At 37.1% G+C, this 18,923-nt stretch overlaps 1 protein-coding gene across 3 annotated transcripts in view; it reads left to right on the top strand.

Moving 5' to 3' along the window:
- Positions 1 to 340: 340 nt before the first annotated feature.
- LOC124641496 (protein 4.1 homolog) overlaps positions 341 to 18,923 on the top strand; it is a 77,556-nt gene continuing 58,973 nt past the window's right edge. For all 3 annotated transcript variants that reach the window (XM_047179576.1, XM_047179575.1, XM_047179574.1), the window contains exon 1: positions 341 to 660. The gene's annotated coding sequence lies outside the window, so the exon portion shown is untranslated. The remainder of the gene's footprint in view (positions 661 to 18,923) is intronic.

The raw sequence follows: 18,923 nt of genomic DNA, 5'->3' as shown, positions 1-18,923 counted from the left end.
AATTTGTTTAAAACAAAATTAAACAATTTAAATGTAAGTGTTTGTGTGTTCTCTCTCAGAACACAATATTCGACAACAATAGCTGCTACGATCAACTAAAATTAATATTTTTACCTTTAAATTGTTAGTAATTTGGTTAACTGGCAGCACTCATTGAACGAATGAACTAAAAAGAATGAAATGAAAGAACGAATGAAATAAAATGTATTCGGATACACTTACAGGAACAACCAACACGAAATGTAAAGAACCGTTACCAACTTGGTAGAAAAACCTGTTTTCCAAGCTTACTCATGTAAAAAAAAAATAACGACAGAATGACGTAATCCTCCAATATGGCGGATGACGCGCGCGCTCCCTGCCGCCCGCGCTCGTAGTTTCTTCACCAACTGCCACTCGTCTCGAATGATTTCACCTTGCGATGAATGAAAATTGTTGTAGACAGTCCGAGTGCGAATTATTCACATAATAAACTCATCACCGGACACATAAGGTGTATTGTGATACAGTGCGTCTAAAGGTGGATTCGTGGTTGTGTTATTACCAGTTCTTCCTTTTGTGAGACCGTTGTGTTTACGTGCTGAAAAATCATCGAGTGCAAAATCTACAGGTCTCTGGAGTCGCCGGTGCAGTGTTTAATGGGATCTTGTTGATCAACAGGTAATTTTTATGCAATTCTCATTGAAAACTTGTTTACCGTAATACCGTTTTGCAGCGGCGTACGAACATACGAAGGTAGCAACGGCTTGTTTTTGCGTTTCCGTTGCTTTGTCGATGTCGCTAAGTTGTACAAACTGTTTTAGATGGAGTAAAAGACATGTTGGATAAGATAATGTAGTTTTCGTAAAGAGTTTGTGTAGTAAAAAAGTTGTTTTTCTTATTGGAATGCGTTCGCGGTGAGCGGGCGGGGTTCCTGGGCGCGGTGCCGGTTGTCCCACTTTTGGCCAGTAGGCTGGTACTGAGACGCAAACTGTTTACAACTTTGGCACGTTTCACGTCGCTGCACTTTTATACACAGTTAAATGCTGAGTTAGACTGCTAGGAAATGTTTTGGGAGGCTGCAGATGGTTTTAAGAGTACTTATTTTGTCATAAACACCAGCAAAATTTTCTAAAAAGTTTCTAACACTTTATATATTCCACTAAAATACTAAGAGACAGGTGTTATAATCTAGTATACAAGAGATAAAGAAACAAAACCTGGTAAATTAATTAATCTCTTAAAATCATTATCTACTTACTAGAATCTGATATTGTTCTGTGTGATTTGTAATAAGTTCATTAGCAGAATACTTGCTAATTAGACTAACTTATTACGTAGGATATAAAGTCATTAGCATCAATTGTAGTCATATTGATGGAATAAAAAAAAAGAACATTTATAATACCTATTTCTTTCACATGAACTAAATAATGTTTTGTCTTCAGGTGATTGAGTTAAATATATTGTACACGTAATCATCATCCTTCGAGCCTTTTTTCCCAATCATGTTGGGGTCAGCTTCCATTCTAACCGGATTCAGCTGAGTACCAGTGCTTTACAAGAAGCGACTGCCTATCTGACCTCCTCAACCCAGTTATCCGGGCAACCCGATACCCCTTGGTTAGATTGGTGTCAGACTTACTGGCTTCTGACGACCCGTAACGACTGCCAAGGATGTTTAATGACAGCCGGGACCTACAGTTTAACGTGCCATCCGAAACACCGCCAATGGTGTCTCAGATATACTTAGAAAGTACATACAACTTAGAATACATTGTACACATAATGTTACAATATTAATCTAAACATAAAAAATATTAAAGTTATTGTAATATTAAGTTTACAAACCAGTTTATTTTTATCATGGCTATTTATATATTATTTCCCGTTATAGCACAAATGTGTATGAAAAATATATTTTTAAGGATAATGTTGCTATTGTTACTCATTTCATACCTAATTATTGTTACGATTAAATGCAAATTGGGCTTATTGTGTGCTTATCAAATCATTATGTTTTAGTCCCTCATTTATTTCAAACAATAATTTTAAATAGTCATTAATTTGTGAGATTGGGTGAAAAATTAATGAGCTCAATGTTGTAATTACTGATAGATTGCGTTTTAAAATATGTTATGGTATCATTTGCTTACTGCAATTGAGAACATAATTTCAATACAACTACCGGTTTTCAGTGGTTTCACCTACGTCCCATGACAGGGATAGCTTCTTAACATTGAAAGAACTTCTGAAATGCCTTCAGTCGTTTTGGTCTTAAAAATGTAATGCCTCCTATTATTTTTAACTTTTTAAGTGATCGCTTTCTGCATTGGAGAGGTCTTTTCAGAGTGTAATAACTTTTTTAACAGATTGAACTCTAGTTTGGAAAATAAATGTGCATATCGCTGTGTTTATGGATGTAAGTACACAACTCCACACAAGTACAATAACAGTATTATTACATAGTAGGCACAATGATGCTTAATCATTGCAGTACAGCCTTCTATGGTGATACAACCTTGAAAATTGAATATTTACATACATTTTACTTTGTAAGCGATTTTTTTTCTTACAGTAATACAGATACCCATGAAAAGTATCAAGAAAGCTAAGTATTACAGTTAAAATAAAATAAATTACTTAATCAGAATAATGTCATAATTAAGAAAGTATTTATCAGTTTATTTAAAATGCTGACATCAAACATTTCATTATTCAACTTTATCAATAAGGGTTCACATAACCTTTGAAAAAAAACCTTATCAGCCCTCCCAGTCAATAACCTTTAAGTTACAATCACTGGCTTGTATGAAGAAGAAGTATTATAGTTTAGAAATCAAGTTCAAGCCAACCTCGACCTTTTTGCGGTGACATCATTGTGATAAGACATGGCCGCTGTTTCCTCATGACATCATGTCAGGATTTGTGATTGCCTAATATAAAAATGCTCCATTTGTAAATGCATGATGGCCGCAGCGAATCACAACTGCGCGTGCGCTTGTTTTTTTAGCTTTTATTACCATGTGTAACGTTGTATCTCGATGTCGTATATTTTTATTGCTTTGTTCACTTTTGTTGGACTTTCTGCTCGATTGCGGCGGATGGTATGTAGAATATCACACGCTGTAAAATCAGTGTATTTCCTCGTGAAGAAGTATGTAATAATCAGATGTTTATGAAGAAAACTGTATAATATCCGCACTTAGATGTCTTCGTAAACGCATTTACGTAAAATCGCTTGTACGATAGAATACATTTTAATATTCCGTGGATGCCTACATAATTACTGGCCGAGCTATATTTTGCACTGGACGCACTGCCTTATCTTTTGCTGGCCAAAAATATTTCGTAGTTAGGTATATGTTACTGTTACAGCCTTTTTTTTTTTTTATCGTCCCACTGCTGGGCACAGTCCTCCTCTCACACGGAGAAGGATTGAGCATTAATCACCACGCTTGCTCAATGCGGGTTGATGATTTCAGACTTAATAGTCCAGGTTTCCTCAAGATGTTTTCCTTCACCTTTTTATCAGCCATTTGTGTCCAAGATATACTTAGAAAGTACGTACAAACTTAGAAAAGGTATATGTAGATAGCACCAAACCAACAATTTCTTAAAATTCGTATCGAAACCTAGAGAACCGGTTCGACATCATTTACAAAACATGTCATATACATAAATAGAAATAATGTCATGATATCAGTTTTATAACACAGATTATATGATTTGTGAGTAATGGTAGGCACGCTGGTCTGACCTCCGGGCTTCCGAGCATGTTAGGTCATCTGTTCCGGTGAGTGTCGTCAGCTATACAGGACCGTGATTTAATTTTGTAATTAGTCATAACGAGATTAGTATCATGAGTGTTTCATTTACCGTTTTAGGTATATGATGGTATCCAGTGTTTTCACACTAGCGAGTTTTCCGCGCATATAGGAGCGATGAGAAACAATTGACATCTACCGGTACAAAAGATGCCACCTAAAACCGCGCAACAAATTGCTCACAGACAGAAATACGCTCTTATGAAAGCGTCTCAAGGGTTCAATACTGTCAAACACCCAGTCAATGTGTAAAAAAAATCGAAAGAATTGAAGTTTTATTCAAAATTCGTCATGTATTAATGTCGGTCGTCACGATTTTACACTTATATTGGTCCTTTAGCACAAAAAGTCTAAATGACTCAACCGTATCTTATTTACGTTATTATGTACGTATCTTATATTTTAATATAACGTGAGGCCTCAAAACTCAAGAGTCTCCAACATGCGATTCAGAACTCCATCTCTGCAATAAAGTTGGATTTAAAATTCAAAAAATGACAGCGCATCGTTCTCATAAAAACCACTTGACTTGCCTGAGAGAATGTCGTCATACCTCTTGTATTTACTGAGTTTTATACCAAGATAAAGTTTTTTGTATAAAAAACTGTACCTAGAACGAAGTAATTGTTTAAATGGTTGCGTGTAGGTCAGTTCAATGACAATGACGAATTTTGTCCACTACAGTATATTACGTTAGATTAATGTCACAACCCTGCGTATTTAAAATTAGTTAAAATAACGTCATGTCGTAGGTATGCTTTGTCAATTGACAGTCATCAAAAACTAACTACAAAGACTAATTAGAGCTGCATCGTAGTTTTTTTTTTGTTCCGAAGCTTATATTATTGACTAGAAACTGAATGAAGTCAAGCGCGGTCATGTATGAATGAACCGATGGGTTTAGGGCCTATGCACACCACGTTTTTTAAACGCGCCGTCGACGCGCGTTTGTAGCGATACAGACACGATACGCACGCAAGACAGACGCAGCCTGTAGACCTTTGCACACCTGTATACATACAGACGCGCGTGTGTAGCGATGCAAACGCACGTCTGTATCGATACAGAAGCGCCGGTGCCGCGCGTTTGCATCGATACAAAGGACAACAAACTGCTCTGCAGGATAAAAACGCGCCGGCGACGCGCGTTCCCAAAACGCGCGTTGCCGGCGCGTTTAAAAAACGTGGTGTGCATAGGCCCTTAGTTAGCTGGAATATAGCCAGCACACCTGCATCATTTACGAGTAACACTTTCACAATCGGAAATGCTCAAGTGTTTCTGAAACAAGTTTGTGCAGAAGCAGTCTTCCTGTGATCCTCTTTTATACGTGAGAAAGTCTTACAAAATTGCAATGGAATTTCGGTTTAGTATTTATTGAAAGCAGTTCTAAATGCGATCATTATGATTAAAGTGGCTTTACTTCGCTACAGCATCAAATTACAACAATTAACATTTTTTCCTCCTAATTTCCTATTGATTCGCCATTGTTTCGCAACAATCCATCAGTGGCCACCATTAGCGCTTCTAAAACAAAACTTCCGTGACGATCAGTGCTTAGAATACTATATTAATTAACAGCTTGTTTATACGATGCCGCTTGAGCGTGAGCTGGGCTGTTTATTTTGTTAATGGCGGCTAATGCGGTATGCGTAGCGCGAAGATGGAAATAGTATGAATGGCTGGTGATAGCTTAGACGGCTTTGTAAACCAATCTGTCTTGTAATTCACCCAATCATTACCGATCCTCGCTACTACACACGTTACGAAGGAGTTCCGACAGCGTTTGAAACGGGTTTTCTTATTCCAATTATTAGAAGGAAACTGGTCTTTTTGCACACTTACACTGTCGTGTTTTACAAGTATTCATCAACCTAATTCCAATATTGGCAGATCTTTAAACATCCGTGGAATTAAAAATGAGAATTTATTCAAAAGATATTCTTTTTAAGGACCCTTCTTAATTCCCACTGTGTCTATAACCACAAAGCAAGTTAAAGGCGTGAACACACACTGGTCGGCAGTCGTTCCACGTTGTGATTATGCCAGGTACTTGCTTTAAGCATGTCATTTAGATGCGCTCGATGTGCTCAGCGGCCGCAAGTCCCGCTCGTCTCCACCGAGGATCTTAACTAGGCAATTATGGGAAGTTATAGGTGTCCGCCTATACCATTTTGGTTCTTGTGTGTAGTAAATAGCAATGCGATTATTCATTCATTAGGTACTTTAATTTACTAGACGACAAAGTTAACGATTTGATGTTATAATTTTTGCGCAGAATATGAGAATTTTCAATGCTGTAATGGGACCAAAAAGTTTTCTCGCTAAAGGACCGCTCATCATAAAATTCACCGGCGTGTAAATAATTGACCAAAGTCCACCAAATGGTCAACAAAGAGATACTCATCAATCTAATTCCTTGGAGTCCTTGACACGGACGCAGCTCAATTCCAATTAACTCTAATATTTCTTCGCGAATGCACAGCAATTTGTCCTCAAATAATTCACGTAGTTCAAAAGCTTTGACATAATTACTTGCTACACAATTGAACCAATTAACAGCCGAGCTCATACTTATTTTTGCTCCGATAAAATCTTAGCAGTTACTGAATTATGGTCTCCGATGATTGTGCTGGCGTCTTTGTGGCGTTATTGTATGCCATTGTGAATACATAGTGCTCAATGAGATTGTAGCTGAAAAAACAAACAACAAACGTGTGATTTCCTCTCAAGATCCGCACTTTCCATCTAGCCTGAAATAGTTTCCTTGACAACAACTATTGCTTAGATTCTTCTCCTTTCTTCCTAACCACATAGACCGCAGATATGTTTATAGCGACAATCTGTGACCGCAGCCTCTTGACCGGGATCATTGCACTAACAATACCTTCACAAATTCGTCTCACGTGTATGTCCTCAAAGAAAACTCTTGTTGTAAACATCTTATGTGCCTTCTGTGGTGACATTTGGCCCCCCATAAGGCTTGTAACTGTATTTTATGGGACACGTCGAAGCAGGGTGCGTGTAAAACCGCAGGACGTGTACCGACTGCATTACAGCCAAGTTATGGGGTCAAATATCCCTAAATACGGTTATAAAAATCCAGCCATTACATTTTCTTAATCTTCGCCAACAGACGTTATGTCTAGCTTTGAAACAGCGCTATATCAGAGTAGATTATTACGTTATCAGTTATTTTCTTGGCCTATATCTTGGGAATTAGGATTATTGTTGTTTCACAATAAACATAACATTGGCCCGTTTGGCGCGTTTTCAATGTATATTACTGTAAGCGTATCATCTATGGAGAAAGCGATCAATCAAGAGGGAATTGTAAATATGCCAACGGGAACTGTGCCGTTTTCTGGATAATCGTCTAGAAACACGCCCGTCTTGAATTTACGGTGTTTGACTTTCTGGGGCTGTTGTCTTATGAAATTCTTGAACGATCGTTATTTTGTTGTGAAAAAGGATGCATTTGAAACGATAATTGTAGAAACTTCCGTTTCCAGAGCCAGAAAAAACAAGACAGTTGATTACTGCTGTCAGTAAAAACTATTGCCCATTTGTGTGGTAAAAAGTCTGGTAACAATTATTCCGTCCGCGTTCTCATTCACAGACATATCACAACATTTTACTAATAGTCCTCGTATATCCGTCACATGCATGTATGCGTTATCTGACACTCACACAGACACGCAGCTATTTCATACTGTGACTCATTTGACATTGTTTACACTGAAGATATCTTTATCGCCGCTCATTATGTTAGACTTGGCTTGTTTTTATAAATATTAACTCTTTGTACACAAGAAGCTTTAAATAGATTATATTCTGTGACCAAAATGTGTAGAATGTTTTTACTCTATCCATTTTTAGAATAGAACTGCTCAGAAAATCAACACTCGATTTTGGCATTCTAAATACGAGTCTTTACTTTTATTTCTACGCCAGCCTTATGAGATGTGCTCCTAAAGCCCAGTACAGTTTTATTTGCTTTACTTATACATATTATTGCAGACCATTCATATCTAGAAACATTATTATGCTTTGCGTAACATATCAAGGAAACTGACTCTACTCTTTTACTCTTCATATTTTTTCAGTTGTTTTATTAAGTTAAAAGACTGTAATATTTCGTAACGTAGTGATGTGCGTTGTTTTATCTCGAATGGTTTGATCTTATCGATGATTATAGCGACGTATAACACAGGATGAGCCACTTAACTAACCGAAGACGATGATTCTAAAGAGCTGTTTATTAGTTTACAGAATAAGTAGGTTAAAATATTCAGTTAAGATGATGTTTGCATCCGGTTTTATGTTAATGTAGTTTATTTCGATAATGTGTTCCTGAAGGTATACGGATATTTTCGTTAGTGAGCAATGAAAACAATTCTCAGGCGAGTGACTAACCTAACCTAACCGTCTAATTTTAAATTGTTAACTGGGAATCTTCACTGTACCTGAGTAAAATATAGTATATGTCATCCGGGGATAGTGTAGGTTTCCAACAGTGAAACAATTTTTCAAATCGGTTTAGTGTTTTTGGATTTGGAGCCTACAGGTCAGGGTGCAAACAAACAAAAAATCCCTTTACAATATTAGTTTCCACTAGGTCAAGAATTCACTATATCTATTTACTATGTTATGCGTAGTATCAGATTACCCCATCAGCTGTGCGTTATCGCTGGCACAGTTTTTCTCATCTATTTGCTCTCAGATAACGTTACATGTGATTGTGCACACAGATTCAGCTTAATTGATGCTAAAGATAATCTAAACGCTTTTTGTTTGTGCTTAGTAGATACTATCGTATTTTCTAGGGAATTGATCCTTTGTAATTTCTTTAGCCTTTATCTAACCCCGAAGAAATGCATGACTCTCATTGGACACATGAGTCAGTCGGTCATATGACATAGTACTAGTTGTGAAAATGTGTCCTACATTATAAACAAACACAAATTCTCAAACGTTTGTTATGATAACATCGCGCGTCTGAAAATAGCGGATGTCAGACGCCCAATGCTTATTTTCACACAGCCATACATTCCGATGCATGTCAATATTATTTATTCTCATTTCACATCGTTACTATTAATTTATGTTATAGTTTCTATTTTATGGCTTCGCTGAATGTAAATAAAGTAATTGGAGCATTATTTTAGCGTTTGCGCTTTTTATGACAGCGGCATGTACCCTGAGTCCCTGACACGCCTATTAATATCATCCCACATGGAGTCGGCTCCTCACTGATTACCACCATAAGATGACGCCATACTTCATCCAACTCATGGAGACTAGTACGTTTTTAAGTGGCTCCAAATTAATTGTGTTCTCCGAATGCATTTGGACTCATTCCAGAAATGAATGTGAATCCTGTGACAGCAAAAACTGAAGAACTGTGAAATAAATTCAGTCTGCACAAACATAGTGGGAATCATAAATAAAGTGTCGTAAACCAGTTGATGAATATTTGCTTGACCCAAAAAGGATGCGTCAGTTTTTGTTTAGCGCGAAATTGCGAAGCTGCGCTCTCCTTTATTGAATTAACTGATGCAACATGACCCCGGCAGCTTTCCTGAACTTAATTAAAGCGGCGAAACAGCACAGGGATTACTTCATTAGATTCCGCGCTACATTATTTAGAAAAAAATATAAAGAACTCCAATTATTTAGAATGACTTCTTCAAAGCAGAATTTAATAGACCACCGTTAGTCATTCGGCATACTCCCAAATTAAGCCCTCATAACAAATTCCTGATAGTTACCTATAAAGTGGCCACATGGCTGTCATAACGGACAGACGTTTCCTCCTCGCAGCCAGTTAACCCGTCAGATCCAGTTAACCCGTCAGATCCAGTTAATTGAATATGGTTGAGCCTGCAATGGCGTTGTAAGTGGAACTTGATTAACTGTGTATTGACGACTTCGTAAGGGGTTGTTTGTGGAGCCTTTGCAAGTATAATGTGGCCTTAGACAGGTTTATTTATTACATGTCTGAATGTCTTATAGATGGTTGTGGTTTGAACTGGATGTCTGAATGAGATGCATGGCTGGATTCCACACATATGATTAAAAGTTGCAGAAAGAGTTTGCGGCAACTATAAAATGGCTGCAAAAGTTGGACCTACAGGTTTTAAAACTAAAGTTTCACCACAGGGTCTATTCTAAAATAAACCTATTCATACGCAACGTATTGTATTATTTATGTTATTGTGTAACATTATAATGGAGTTTCACGTAAATATCCGCCCGCTTCACGAATCATATCACGAAGAAGACAGTTGCGTGGTTGTAGCTGCTGTCAGATTTGTTAACTTGCACATCCTGAGCTGTCAGGGGAATTGAAACAAACTAAGGTGTTCCGTGCCCAAACTGTTGGACAATGAGACCAGTTATGTAGTTACTGGCGTTTAGTATATTGGCCTGTAGGGCTGTCCGAGGTGGAAAGGACGTTCATTTTGAAGGTTTCTGTTTATGAGGTCTTAATAAGGTCATACGTTTAGCAGGTTTCTATTTTGTATCATGTCACCAATTTAGTGCTATTAATTCTAAGATTTATTATTTGAGTATGGTGGCAATACAGTGAGTCACTTTCACCAAGACACTTTTCACAAAAGGTTATTTTGAGCACCAAAATAAATGGCCATGATTATAAATTTCTCCGTGTCCGTCGTAACTTCAATCAACAATACAAGTTAAACACATGGATACAGGCACTTCAACTTTGACCTTCGCAGTACGCAAATGTGGTTCTTGATCATGACTGACATCCATCGCAGTCGAATCTATCATCCCTAACAATTACCTACTCGCCTACGTTTGACTCGGCTCGGTGCGTGGGCGCCGGTCTAGCCCGCATAGATTACAGCTCGCGTTGCCAACTCATACTTGGTACCGTTGCCATAGAAACGGTTGTTTACAAGAATGAAGCGATTTTGTGTGAGAATCGTGTTTTGTTTTTCATGCATCGCATCGTAAAAACATCGTTCGTCAAAATTGTTGGCACGGTGTGTGCTGCAAATTGTGAAATTGTTATGAAAATGTCTCGCTTTATGTCTGTGGGAATCTATGTAAAATGAATAGTACACTATAGTGATGGTTTTGATTTGTATTTAAATTGGATGTACTAATGAGTAATCGTGATTGACCATCACGAATGTATCTTTAATAATAAAAAATCCTTCCGTCCCACGCATTTCACAGCAATATGCATGTTTTTTCCTGTACCGTATATAAATATAGCAATAATTTATCGCTAATTTCCTTTAAGCATGCTAATATTTTTAATTTTCTGCTGAGTTTATGAGCTTTAATAAATCAATAGCACAAATATATTTTTTGTTTAATACTAAGTAATGCTAAATTAGCATGTAACATCTATAGATTAATTAACGAATTTTCAATACATATTTCATTTTCAGTAATTAACTTTATTTCCTCATTGACTCTTAAGGACCAATGAAATACATAACTCACGGACAGTTTAAGCGCTTTCAATGCAAAATCTACTATTCGTTATAGAGGTTTTTTATTTATTTTGAAGGTTTTACGTAAAACTTACAATAAATAGAATATGTCATCTGTGAGGTCAGCATATCACGCTAGTTGCCTACGTGATACTAATTGAGTAACTCGACACCAAACAAAACTAACTTGTTTACCATGTAGGATAATGTTATCATTTTCTATATTTAAATCATTGCCACACGGCATGCTCGAAGCCTTTGCTTACGTCATCATCCTATAACGTGAGGCTGTCTGTCTGACCACTGAGAATATTCGCAAGAATAACTAAGGTCAATGACGCTAAAATACTTTCAAATGATTAATGAATCCTGTCATTTAAAATGAATTAAGATTCAACGAGGAAGTGCATCTTGAGCTAAAGAGAAAAGACATCCTGTGTTCAAGTGTAGACTTTGAAGAAAGTATTGGTAGTAACGACGTGACTTTTGAAAGCGGTTACCTCATGCATGAGTCAGTCTTTCCTTGCATCTGCTATTGGCCATCATTAGGTACTACATAATGCAAGTGCAGGTCTTACTTATTCATACTGGCAAGCTTTATAATTATCCTGCTGCCCTTATTCCAATTCTATTTAGGGTCTTCTCAACATGTTTTCTTACATACTCTTCTATTTGCCATCTTACAAGTAACATTATGTGTAGCCAGCTCGACTAGCCTGCAAAGCTTACCAGCATCATTTCTTTGCAGGATTTAAGAAAATAGAAAGCTGAAGTTTGCTTCTATTAAAATGCAATTTTTATTTTTATAGTATGGCATTTTAAAGTCATTTTATGCCGTCGTTAACGACCCCACGTTTCGAAGCGGTTACCTCATAGATGAGGTCATTCCTGCAACGTGCAGTGATCATCATTAGTTGGTGAATGTTGTACCTATTTATTTAAATATAAAACTATGCGCTAGGAGTTTAATTTTCTTTATTTTGCGCAATAAAATTCATGTCCCTAGCATGCCTGTAGGAAATTAAATTTTACAGTCTTCGCTAATAATTAAACGGTTTTATTTAGCTCACCCCGTATATTTTATTTATTATTTATTCATTCTTGGGTCAAATTTAGAAACTAAAATTTCAGTGCCTTCCTGTTGCCAGATTGATCTGAAATTTGGTACACACCTTTAATTCCGATGACAATACAATATAGTAATATCAATAACATTGTAAATCCAAGATGGCCGCCGGTACAAAATGGCGGATTACATATTTTTCCACAACCCCCTCAATATGGGTATCAAATGAAAGGGCTACTCAAGTAGAATACTGTCAGCAACCCCAACGGGGCCCAACAGGGCCAAGGCCTGCCTGGGCTGCGAGATTGTCCTAAAGAGTTACCGTGGTCGTGGTACATAAAAGGCCTACGACGAAAAACAACGGTTTTTAGTCAGTAAGAGTCTGGCACTCCCTCACCGCTGTTGACCCATGTATAGAATGAAGAATATTCGGTAGGCATTTTCATTAAATACTAAAAACTAGATAATAAAAAATCGGTAAAAAAACTTTTAAGTTAAACGGTTTTATATCTTATGTGCACTGAAAAATAAAAAATAAAAAAAACAGTTACTTACCTATAAACCTACGTAGGTGGTCCCGGTCATATAAGACTAAAATAAAAACGTGGGGCCCTCTGAAATCCTACTTATGGCAAAGCATATCTTTATACTTTGGTAGATCGTGAGCTCGGCGTTCGCTGATGAAGCCGCTACGGCTGATAATTGATTGTCAAAATCTCCAGTTATGATTATAGTAAGTCGATGCAATCCACACCTATTATACCTTTAGCTAGAAGAAAGTATTACAGCAATAGTTACGGAATGGGCCCCACGTTTTTATTTTAGTCTAATATGACCGGGACCACCTACGTAGGTTTATAGGTAAGTAACTGTTTTTTTATTTTTTATTTTTCAGTGCACATAAGATATAAAACCGTTTAACTTAAAAGTTTTTTTACCGATTTTTTATTTATTTAACATGCAAAGGCCATGTTAGTAAAATGTTATTTACGAGTACCAGAGGTGCAGAGCATGCAGGGACGTATGCGGTCGGTTTTACGACGCCTAACAGTTTTCTGTCTGGCTGGTCACGACCGAGGCTCCACTTCACTTAGTATATGTAGATAAAAGTGCTTAGTGTCGCCTTGACATTGTTTAGCGTAAAGTAAATTACAAGCTGTCTGTCTGCGATAATATATAAAGCAGGTATCGATGTTTGTTTTCTATTAACCTCCTTAGTTGTTTATGGACTGAGTATTGCTGTTTTCTCGTGAATGTGTGGTCTTTGGTATACATTTTTGTTGGATTTGTGCTTTCTTTAAGCTCTGCAATTTCTCTTACGGTTAAGGCCCTTCATTTTCAAGCAGATGCAAGAAAGCTCTCTCTTACCTACGAGACATAATAGTCTTTACTAAATACTCTAGTTTCCAAGACGTTCCTGAGAACAGCTAATGCGATGGTAATGACCTATCAACGTTATTAGAGTCGTGTACTTCCTACTCGGTCGGCTATATCGCCAAGTAAGGACTCTACCGGTTCTCGCCGGATGCGGGCGTGATACGCCGCCAGGTTCGACGAACCGATCCTACATGTTAATTATGTCATAATCATCCACTACACTATGTCGTGAAGTTCTTCTAGCCAGCAAGAAATCTGATAGAACTGTTTATCGCCAACTTTATATAACCAGTTCTTGCTCCAACTAATCAAAGTTTATGGGGTCTTCCTTTTTATAATTTATTATAGTAGCCGAAAATACCTGAGCTTCAAATGCACAGCACGAATATTACATTTCAGTCTTGCAGATTTATCTGTATAAAAAATCTCGGACCGCATACCGAATTAAGATCCTTTTCAAACATCAAGATCAAAAACTATCTAAGATATTTCATCAAGCACTTTAATTAACAAACAACTATCAGATATCGATGTAATCGATAAAACAATCTCGGTATAAATCGTAAATCAATTTTTTCATCGATTCTAGACTTTCTAATATCGGCAATTGAGCGTTCGCGTTAAAAGCTGGCACCGTTAGAGATCGGCTTGTTGATAGCTAGATAGCTGCGAGTTAGGGAGCTTTCTGACTTGCTATTTAATCTGATGCGTTTATATAGCCTTAGGGCATTGCCGTACAAAGATGAGGTGAGAAAATTGCATTTCTTCGTATGCATACCTTAAAACTTAATCTTGATATATGTGATGATTTTGATAAGTGGATTTTTTTCGGTAAGCTATAGCTCGATTAATATACTAAATCTTATTTTGCAAAAATATCCAGCATTCTTTTGAAAACATTCAGTGCATGTTTGCTAAATCGGGGTGACTTTCTCGGCTATCATTTATTCTCTTGATTCTCAATATCCGGGTACTAGTATATAGGTGGCCTCATAAGCGCTGTCGGGACGTGGTAACTTCAGCAGAACCGGCCTTACCTCAATACGCGCGTTTGCCTTAAAACGGACTTTCTGCAACTTTGAAATTGTGCTTATGTTTAGTTAGGATTATTAATGGATGACACTATTAGTGGTGACATTTAGAGGTATAAAAATAATTAAGAATGTAGTGGCATTTCCATTTACTTACTTACTGATTATTTTGAATGCCACCCCTTGTAGTTTTCCCAGCGGACTAAGTTTTCGCAGTATTGCTGGCTTTTGATGATATCATGTCTGTAATTCCAAGTCTCTGAATAACATCAGGTACAGAATATAGCTCTAAAAAGCTGGCAGTACAAAGTGGGCAAAAATTAAAAAAAAAAGCTCAAAATTTGTTGCTAATTTGTTGCTAATTAGTTGCCAAATAATCGATTTTTTTGCTTTTGCCGATTTCGAGAAATCGTCAACAATGCTAGCTTCACCATAAGCTGGCATGGATTATAAGATAAAAGTAAAGGTAAAATAAACAAAATCACTACAAATTTGTTGCTAATTTGTTGCTGTATAACCAAAATAAATTTGAGGTGCAAAAATTTTTTTTTTTTCAAATAGAAAATTTTTATTTGCTTTGCGCGCTTGAATGTCAATTGTTTCATGAAAAAATATGAAATAAATTTGTTGCTCGTCACAGAACTGTTCCTTGTCACTTAGAGAACCAGCAACTAAATAGACACCCGACGATCGGGTGTCTTGAACTTCGGTGACTAACAAACCGGCCATGCTAGCTTGAATGTCGATTTTTCCGGTGAAAAACGTTGAAATGAATTTGTTGCTCGTCACAGAGGTGATTAATGTCTCTCAGAGAACCAGCAACTAAATAGACACCCGACGATCGGGTGTCTTGAACTTCGGTGACTAACAAACCGGCCATGCTGGCTTGAATGTCGATTTTTCCGGTGAAAAACGTTGAAATGAATTTGTTGCTCGTCACAGAGGTTATTAATGTCTCTCAGAGAACCAGCAACTAAATAGACACCCGGCGATCGGGTGTCTTGAACTTCGGTGACTAACAAACCGGCCATGCTGGCTTGAATGTGGATTTTTCTGGTGAAAAACGTGGAAATAAATTTGTTGCTCTCCGTAGAACTGTTAGGCATCGATCGGAGAACCAGCAACTAAATAAACATCCAATCACCAAGTCTCCTTTAAGCTGATGATTATCAAACAGGCTATGTTTCCTTGAATGTTTGTTTCTGCTAGGGAAAAATTATTACATACATTAGTTGCCTATGTTCAAAATCTTAGTCAGTATGATAACTCTCAATTCCTAGCTATGGATTAGACTGGTAAATTTATATAAATTAAAAAACAATTGCCAATTTCTTCAGTATTTTATTTTAATCTTTCTCAATGAATAAGTGTTTCTACTGTCATCACAATTTAATAAAAAGGAGTGGACGCAATTTACTAATAGAATAAATAAATAACAAAATCTTAATAATAGTCGTTAAACAGGTACTTCATATTTTTTTAATTCTAATTAAATACTTTTTTAAAAAGTGTTATACTTATTATAAGGTATTTGAAAAATCTTAAAATTGAGTATCCGGAGACTCAACAATTTGACTTGTGTGTTATTTTGAGCTCTCCTATTTATTTAGTTGCTGGTTCTCTAAGTGACATTAATCACCTCTGTGACGAGCAACAAATTCATTTCAACGTTTTTCACCGGAAAAATCGACATTCAAGCCAGCATGGCCGGTTTGTTAGTCACCGAAGTTCAAGACACCCGATCGTCGGGTGTCTATTTAGTTGCTGGTTCTCTGAGAGACATTAATCACCTCTGTGACGAGCAACAAATTCATTTCAACGTTTTTCACCGGAAAAATCGACATTCAAGCTAGCATGGCCGGTTTGTTAGTCACCGAAGTTCAAGACACCCGATCGTCGGGTGTCTATTTAGTTGCTGGTTCTCTAAGTGACAAGGAACAGTTCTGTGACGAGCAACAAATTTATTTCATATTTTTTTCATGAAACAATTGACATTCAAGCGCGCAAAGCAAATAAAAATTTTCTATTTGAAAAAAAAAAAAAAAAAAATTTTTGCACCTCAAATTTATTTTGGTTATACAGCAACAAATTAGCAACAAAGGACAATGCTATTCTTTGTATGGAAGTTGGGCTCAAGAGTTGCCCACAGTAACTGCATAGTGTATTATGTTCCATAGGCTTATAATAGGTCCCAGACCGAAATATTTCGAAATCTATCCCAGGAGTGCTGAGAAAAACTGGTTTGACTCTTATTCAATACTACGAAAAATATGCTTACGAACTCTTAACTATTCCACTTTTATTACCTTAATTGAAATGCATTATAATATTAATCGACAAATACGAGGTATTGAACGAGATTTTTTTTTACCGACTTCAAAAAATGGAGGAGTTTCTCAGTTCGTTTGTATTCTTTTTACGTAAGTACGTGCATAACTCCGTCGTTTACCAACCGATTTAAACAATCATTTTATTGTTTAAAAGGATTTACTTTCCAAATAGTTCCAGGGTCCAGGGTCTGGTGATAGAAACCTTAAAACATTATGGAACTCTCGGAAATTGTAAGCACATATCGAATAAAAACTTGTCATTCGGGTATATGTCTCCGACACCACAAAACTGTGGAGGTTAAGACCTGACCTGACGATGGAGACGACAGTGAGACGAGGGAACTCCTCAACGGTATCTATTTACTACCTCGTGTTTGAGCTTATTTTATTCGTCTTGATAAGATTTTTCCATTGCCATTAAGGATTTGCATGACGCTACTCGAACTTAGGACTGATTGTGGTAGATAGAGACTGAAAAGCAAGAGAAACAACAATTACCTTTAAACGTCTATTTCTGTTTTTTTTTTATCCTGTTAACAGTAAAACCACTATCTATCTGAATGTTATTTCAAGAAAAGAGGTTGTTAGGTTTGTGGCTGCTTAAAATGGCTTGCTAACAATGGCTGGCTAACATTAGAACTGGTTTTTCTCGGGACCTCTGGGACCGATTTCAAAAATATTTGGATTCCGTCTTAAGAGTGAAGTAAAAAACCTATTTTAACCATTCCCACTACTGGGCAAATGGCTTGGGCTTCATAAACTGACTGTTCAAGTTGGACATTAGAACCGGGTTTTCTCGGAACCTCTGGGACCGATTTCAAAAATATTTGGATTCCGTCTTAAGAGTGAAGTAAAGAACCTATTCTAACCATTCCCACTACTGGGCAAATGGCTTGGGCTTTATAAAGTAACTGTTCAAGTTTAACATTTGAACCGGTTTTTCTCGGGACCTCTGGGACCGATTTCCAAAATATTTGGATTTCGTGACAACAGTGAAGTAAAGAACCTATTCTAACCATTCCCACTACTGGGCAAATGGCTTGGGCTTTATAAAGTGACTGTTCAAGTTTAACATTTGAACCGGTTTTTCTCGGGACCTCTGGGACCGATTTCCAAAATATTTGGATTTCGTGTTCAGAGTGCACTATGGAACCTATTTTAATAATTCCCACTACTGGGCAAATGGCTTGGGCTTTGTTAAGTGACTATCTATGGAGAACATTTGAACCGGTTTTTCTCGGGACCTCTGGGACCGACTTCAAAAATATTTGGATTTCGTGTTCAGAGTGCACTATGGAACCTATTTTAATAATTCCCACTACTGGGCAAATGGCTTGGGCTTTATTAATTGACTGTTCAAGTTTGACATTAGAACCAGTTTTTCTCGGGACTTCTGGGACCGATTTCCAAAATATTTGGATTTCGTGATAACAGTGAAGTAAAGAACCTATTCTAACCATTCCCACTACTGGGCAAATGGCTCAGGCTTTGTTAAGTGACTATCTATGGAGAACATTTGAACCGGTTTTTCTCGGGACCTCTGGGACCGATTTCAAAAATATTTGGATTTCGTGTTCAGAGTGCACTATGGAACCAGCTGAAACTACTCCCACTGCTGGGCAAACTTTGAGCCCACACCCTGGCATTGTCCTTTGTAGTGATTTTGTTTATTTTACCTTTACTTTTATCTTATAATCCATGCCAGCTTATGGTGAAGCTAGCATTGTTGACGATTTCTCGAAATCGGCAAAAGCAAAAAAATCGATTATTTGGCAACTAATTAGCAACAAATTTTGAGCTTTTTTTTTTTAATTTTTGCCCACTTTGTACTGCCAGCTTTTTAG

Source organism: Helicoverpa zea, chromosome 22 (genome assembly GCF_022581195.2).
Source record: "Helicoverpa zea isolate HzStark_Cry1AcR chromosome 22, ilHelZeax1.1, whole genome shotgun sequence".
NCBI lineage: Eukaryota > Metazoa > Arthropoda > Insecta > Lepidoptera > Noctuidae > Helicoverpa > Helicoverpa zea.
The sequence above is the reverse complement of the archived record's forward strand: the minus strand, read 5'-3'. Positions and strand labels throughout refer to the sequence as shown.